The following is a 7,229-nucleotide window of genomic DNA, read 5'->3' on the forward strand; positions in this document are numbered from 1 at the left end:
CAAGTCCCCAGAAGCCCAAGGGAGAAAGTGTTTTTAAGACTGTTTTCTTCCAGGTTTTTTACCTTGATTTCTATTTACCCTCCTTAGTCTTCTGTCCCATCTCCCCACTAGCACCATTTTAGTAGAAGTAGAGAGACTGTACCTGACCAGCTGTACAGATAACAAGATTCAGTCTCTCTGCACCTGAATTTCAATTTCTGGCTACTTAAGAGACACACGTTTGATAAAGAGCAAGAAACTACTATGCACTCCTGAAAAAAGTGCATCAAAGACCAATATGCAGGACTTCACAGTATTACCATCTTGGGCTTTAAATCAAGATACCAATTAAAGCTTTGAATGAGGTCAGTTGAAATGGCCCTGCTAAACAAGACACAATTAATACTAGGCTGACCTCTCTTACCCTCCTTCCTCCAAATTCCCTCTCTCCCCTGTGCCTGTAGTCTTGGGGCAGGGAAAAGAAAGGGAGAGATTAGCATTAATTAGATCTCACTTAACCAACTTGTTTATATGGTTAACTCTTTCACTCTCCACCTTCTTTCTCAATAGAAATATGACATCTATCAATGGATGCCTTTCACCACCCTCTCCCCCTTTTTTGGTATCCTTCCCATCCTCATGGAGAGGGGTCAGCACATTTTAAGTATTTTCACCCCCTTAGAACTTTACCTTCAACCTTTCAGTTATACTCACTAGAGACTGCTGGCTCTGTAGAGGAGACACAATGCGGTATCTGTCCTGAGCTTCTCATTTAATGCAGATATATGATTAATGCTCTTGCCCTGTAGGAAGCCCAGTGGGATGCATTCTATAAATAAAAAAAACATTTGACAAAATCCATGGCTCCTGTCGGTCTCTCTTTAACACATCTCTCTTTTTCTGTGTTAAGAATTTACCAACCTGATGGTTAACATCGCAGCAACATAGGGATAACGGCACATCACTGTCGGCCCTGTCACAGACTCACATCAGGTCTGTGAGCTTTTAAAATGAGGTGTTTTACAGCATGTGCTTTATTGGAGGCCTTTGAGTGCAGTGGAAAAACACTAGTGAGTGGCAGCAGCCACTGAGAAAGAAGAAAAGAATAACATAGGAGAGAGTGCAGTGCATGTCTGTGCATGCAAGTACATGCCTGTCAGTGTGTACATGTGTCCATGTGGCTGCAAATGTGTGGGGATATCATGACTCAAGCTGGGCAGAAAATTTCAGTGATATAGTTTTCCACTGGAAAAGTGCTGATCCATTGAAAGTGAAACTTTTAATAGGAGTATAAACATTTTTGGGGGGAAAAAAGTTCTGAATTTGATCAAGAAATATTTTTTTCTGATCCACAAAAGCATTTCTATTCCAAATGAGAGAGATCCCAACCCCCTTAGTGGCCAGGATACTCAGACAGGATGTGGGAGACCTACATACAATCCCTGTTCTGCCTGATCTGTAGTTAGGGACTTCACCCTGGGTCTTTCAATTTGCAGCTGTAGGTTACTGAGTCACTATTGATGTTTTACCCAATTAGTCCTGATGTAGCCATGCCTTTTTGTGTAACTGTTCCCAGAATCTGAAAGTGACTATGTAGCCCAGTGGTAAGGGACTCATGTGAGAGAGTCAGGCTCAAGTCCATGTTTTAATGGGTATTTAATTATTTGTTTAACAGCTTTGACAGTTGAGACTGAGAAGGACCCTACTCATCATGCCTTATTGAGCACTCACCTGCAATATGGGAAAATAACAGGGCAGGTCTGTAAAGGTGGGTCTTTTATAACCAAACCGGGTGTCCTGATCACCAGGATCTTGGCTATTCTGGCATCATCCTCATTTTCTTTCATGAAAATCTCTGAGTATCCTTTTTGCATCAGTATTTGTCATAAAAGAATGGGGAGGGAAACTGTCAGGTTGCCATTTTCTATTCACTGATTCGCAACCCTGGCTGTAGAGCAGTTTAGAGCAGCCTGATCTAAAACATGCCACTTAGCCAGTTAGGCAACACTACCTAAGATGAGGATCTGCACAGCACTGTATACTCTGCTACTCCTTCCACCTTGTTCTCCCAGACACCTGCCTTAACACCCCCAGCTCATCCTGGGTCCACTGGCTTGGACAGTTGTTGACGATGGATCTGTACTTGTCAAGACTCCCCAGAAGCAGGCTCAAGAGCAATTTGTTCTCTTTGTGCACCTCTAAAATGCTACTGGTATTTATTTTGCCACTATGAAGCATGGCAGGTGCTGGCAGAAAACAGAGCCCTGAAGAATTTTGAGTTTAAGGTCCCATTCCTGTAGGTGATCCATGTAGGCTTAAAGACTAAGCCTGAAGGCCTACGTTTTTAAAGGCCCAGAGACTTTGGTGACGTTTGCTGGGGCCTGCATTTCAGTAATACAGCATGTGAGAGTTATGAAGAAGACTGGACTGGGCTGAGGCAAAATGGAGAGTAACAGAAATACCTTAGCATGACACTTAGGATAGGCCTGTCAGAAGGGTCCATGCAAGCATTTCTATATAGAAGTAAGGATGGATGTAAGTGAATATTCTCAACTTATTTACCATGATTATCAAAGAAGAAATGAACATTCAGGAGCGAGATGACTGGAAAAAGGGTAGACAAGTCAAAAGAGGCAAAGAGGCATTTGTGGAAGAAACAGAGGAACAGGGTAATGTGGCTGTATTACTGGCTGAGCTGAGGGTTAGAAGTTGTTGCAGTAGAAGATATGGGGACAAATCCTCACCTCAAGTGAATCATCATAGCTTCATTGACAATTTATACCAGCTAAGGATCTGCTTTAGGATGGACAAGAGGGAAGAGAGCAGTGACACAGTGCCCAGAGAGCAAGGATATTAAGCTTCAGTGTGATGGAGAATAGGGACCTGACGGCAATCAGACTGATAGGCCAGAAAGGTAATTTTAGTAGCAGTTCTGTGAAGGGAGTGAGGTGACAGCAAAATGCCTTCAGGGAAAGTTTATGCATTTTGCTTCCTCACCACTGTTTCTGACCTCTTACTTGCAGTCAGAAAAATCTTCCTCTTGCTTTTCTGTGCTGTGAGAAGCAAGCAAAAGTATTTATATAGATCATTATCTCTCTTTGCTTAGCCAGTTTGGGGAATTTCCCTCCCTGTATAAAGTAACTTGTAAATCTGGGTATTATTATCTGTATTTTTGTGTGCAATTTACTAGCATCCACAGGACCTGATCAAGGACTGGGACTCCATTCGATTGACTATTCAATAGCAAATGTTACAGCTCTGAACCAGACTTGTGTGATTATTTTGGAGCCACTTTTAATCCCTTAGCAGGTCACGCAGTGCATGACCTGTGGCAGTTTCTCTGTAGAAAGTGAGGGTGGAGGAGGGAGAGCCTCTGGAGATATTTTACTTTAGAGTTTAGAAGCATTTACTTTCTTCCCCTGCTCTTCATCTTCCTCTTCCCTTTGTGTGTTTTTTCATCCCTCTTGGATGTGGTTGTGAATACTAATGAAATAATACTTGGCCCAACCCCCAGAGAAAGTTATATTCAGACTGAATGGGGGGCTTGAGAGGGGGACTAGTTATTTCAGCAGGTCTGATAACCCTAACACCCAAGATGCTTTTGTTTTGTGTGGGAGCAGGTAGTTGAATCTAGCTATTTCCTACTGTTAGCTGATCGTTTCCCTGATTAAGAAACATCACTTCAGAAGAAATGTATCCAACATCTCCTTCTTTAGACACTGAAATAATTGACTACATTGTTCAGATGGCTTAAAAAATAAAATAACCAATAACCTTACTTCAGAGTAGCCACTATTTATAATTCCTTTCCACTTCTGGTACAAACCAATCCAACTTGACAGGCACTTGCACATCAATATTACCTCCAGGTATAAGCCAGGTTGCAAGCATAGTGTCAGACCAATTACGGTGTCTCACTACAGCTCTGTAGGTGTGAGTTCAAGTTTTGTTCTGGACTATATGAAAATATTGTCCCCAGCTGACCCATCTGTAAATGGGCACCTAGTCATTTACGCTGGGGAGTTAAAGGCAGCCAGATGTGATGCTGGCCACATCACTCCCTTGTGGCCCAGTACCTGCAGAAACTGGTGAGCCTTAACCATCCTAGTCAGATGAGTTGTTAAGCTCAGGAGGCCCCTTGAATTGATAAATCAGTTTAGATACTTACTGTTATTACCGTGGTTCCTGTGCATATCAACAGGGAATAAACTGATCTCCAACTACAGAGCCAGAAAGGAGTTTTGTGCAGGGCAGATAGGAAAGAAGGGCCGAGCTTCTGTTTAATTTTTCATTCTGAATATGATTCTTGTTAGCTTGCTAACAGCAGTAAGCATGAATGGTGAATGAGGATTGAAGGGTGTAGGCACCAGCCTCCTAAGTCAATGTTGTACCATGGCAATGGGAAGTATTGACAGAATTCTCTTTGTTGCCATATAGCATTTCTTTGACAAATACTTTGCTTTATCCCAGTGTAACATTCCTGCAGTTCTAGCGCCCTCTGTTGTTTAAGCTGATCCAAAATAATGGGCATAATTGCAGAATGGAAAGTGCACAAAGGTATATAGAAGACATCTGTAAAAACCCAGATGCATAAAGTATTGGAACTAATCAAAGCTGTCAAGAGACCCTCACACTTCAGAAAACTGCAAAAAGAAAAATATATAGTCCAGAGCTTAATGTAATACCTGTACTATTGGGAGGACGATGCAGAATATGCATATGGAGCTGTTACTGTTTAGTTTTAATTATGGTTGTAATTCAATTTTATTACCTATAAATGTGAGTTTCTGAAGGAAAAACCAAGGTGAAAGGATGGGCAGATTAGCAGCAGGTCAATATGAGCGTTTCTTCTGTCTCATAAACATCCACCAAAACTAAACTGTATGTAATATATGATGCCTTGATTAGGGTGTCATTTTTACCAATTCAGATATTCATAGAAATTAAGGCCAGTGACTGTGCAGCTGGCCAGTGACTGTCACCCATCCCTGAGGTCTCTTCCAATCCCAGCGCTCTAGGGGAGGGATGGAAAAACTGCATAAAAGGCAGCATTGTTTCAACTGCCTGCTTTCTGCCTTGGTGTCAGTTAGTGAGCTGTGTCTTCCAGTTTTGCCTGTCAGCAGCTAGGGGTGCAGGGCCCCAGAACCCAGACTCCCCCTGCACTGATCTCCTTGACAGCTGGCTGTCTTCATGGCCACAGCAGGGTCTAGCAGGCCTGCAGCTTTCGCCCTGCTGCACCTTAACACACACACAATGTCACCCTTATCACAAATTTTGCTTGTCCGCAGCTTGAGGTACAGTTTCCACAAAAACCTTGCACCTCTCTCCTTGAAACTTGGCAGGCTTTGTGGCCTTAGCAGGGGTTACCACCCCGCTGTGGAGGGCTTTTTCATTCTAAGCATGTCATGTTGCTAAAGCTGTTTAATTTGAGGGAAAGGCCTCTTCTATTTAAGCCTTTTCCTCTGCAAGGACTCTTCATTGCATAGCATCTCCTGTGGTAACTTTCAGGCTACACATCAACCCAGCCCTTCTCGTAACATGTCTGACCCTACTCACAGTTCTACCACTGTAAGGACTTATCATCATGGCCCAGGGCAGGGAAGAATGGTGCCATAGGTCTGGCTGACAATACCCTAATCCACCCTAAGAGCAAACAGTGAGGTCCATTTCTAGAAATGACCATCCAGAATCCAATCCCAGAGGAAGATCATCCACAGTCCAGTCCCAGGGGGATGATCAAACCCAGGTTCTTATGCCTTTTCCTCATGTCAAAAACTAAGATGCTGGTAACAGTGTACATTTATACAGCATGTTGCTGGAAAGGATCTATAAGTGCTTTAAAAATGTGAAGGAAATAAGTCTCCTGGCACCTCCATGTGGTCAGTATAGTAAAGTTACCTTATTTTTATACCTGGAAGACCTGAGGTATGGCACCCTTGCCTATGCTACTCCAGCTCTGGGTGAAGGGGTGGAGATGTCATCCCTTCTCCTGGTGTCAGTTCTTATAGTGGCATTTTACAACATCTCTAGGGAGTTCGGTGGCACAAGGATTCTATATTTAGGGAATATTATTTATTCTGTAAATTATTTAGGAATAGATTATTTATGAAATAACTACCTTAAGCTTTTCCTGCTCATTTTTCCAGGTGATGAAATTATTCCATCTGAGGGAATGAATAATGCCAGCCAGCTAGGAAATTACGGCACAGCAAAATGGTATCTGCTTATTACTTCAGGCCATATTTATTCAGCATGCATTGACCCTCAGCTGGAGATGACAGCTCATGGCCCAATGAATGACAGAACTGGGCCATGGCAAATTGAACTTTCAGAACCTCTAGCAGACTGATAGCGTGGAGGAAGTTCTGCATTAAAAATAAAGACTCGTGTTATATTCTTGGAGCAAAAAATAATGTAGGGCAGGCCCTAGGCATTATCTTTTAACCATTTCCCATTTCATTTTAGGCAAGTTTTTTTTTCCAGTTATGAGGTTTTTCTTCTCCTTCTCAGCAGTCTTCTTTCAAAGCCCAGGTGACAGCTGGTATTATTTCTGCTAAGAGTTAAAGAAGGTTTAATTTATTGCAATTTTAGGAAAATGTAGGGGTTATTCATAAATTCAATATGTAGCCTTGTAGTCAGATCAGTGTTACATCTGTGCTTTAGCATGGTCAGAATGAGTACCATACTGCTGGAGGTACTGCACCAAATCCAATAAAGGATTTAAGTGTGTAATGCAGTATTTAATTTGAAGCCTTGCAAAAAGTGAATGCAATAGAAAATAAAAGTAAGCAGCTTTTAGAGACCTGATACTAACGGAACTTGCACAGCTACGCAATTTGGCCTGAGAGCTATAGATTTCTCTTTCAACAGACTATTTCCTTCTCCTGAGAGGAAGTTTTTAATGGGCTGCTCAAAGGCTCTTGCAGCAACCAGTAAACTGAAAATGTCACTCTGGCTTGCACTGTTAGAACCTGCATTCAACACAGAACAGCGTAACGTGAAAGCTTCAGTGCAGTGATTGTGAAGTCCATTCTTTATATAGTCCTTGAAAGGAATACAGCTGTTACTGTCTGCTTTGAGTATTATTTAAAAAAAGGAAAGTATTATGTGTACATTTGATTAGTGTGCATAAAATACGAGTTACTGTTCTGGACCTCACTTTATCAAAATTGGGTGGTTGTGTAATTTATTAAGGCTTGTTTCAATCAAGCCCTTGGCAGATGTTAACTAATTAATCATGTCTTAAATCA

The sequence above is a fragment of the Crocodylus porosus genome, unplaced genomic scaffold (genome assembly GCF_001723895.1).
Source record: "Crocodylus porosus isolate Cpor-Errol unplaced genomic scaffold, CroPor_comp1, whole genome shotgun sequence".
NCBI classification, from domain to species: Eukaryota; Metazoa; Chordata; order Crocodylia; family Crocodylidae; genus Crocodylus; species Crocodylus porosus.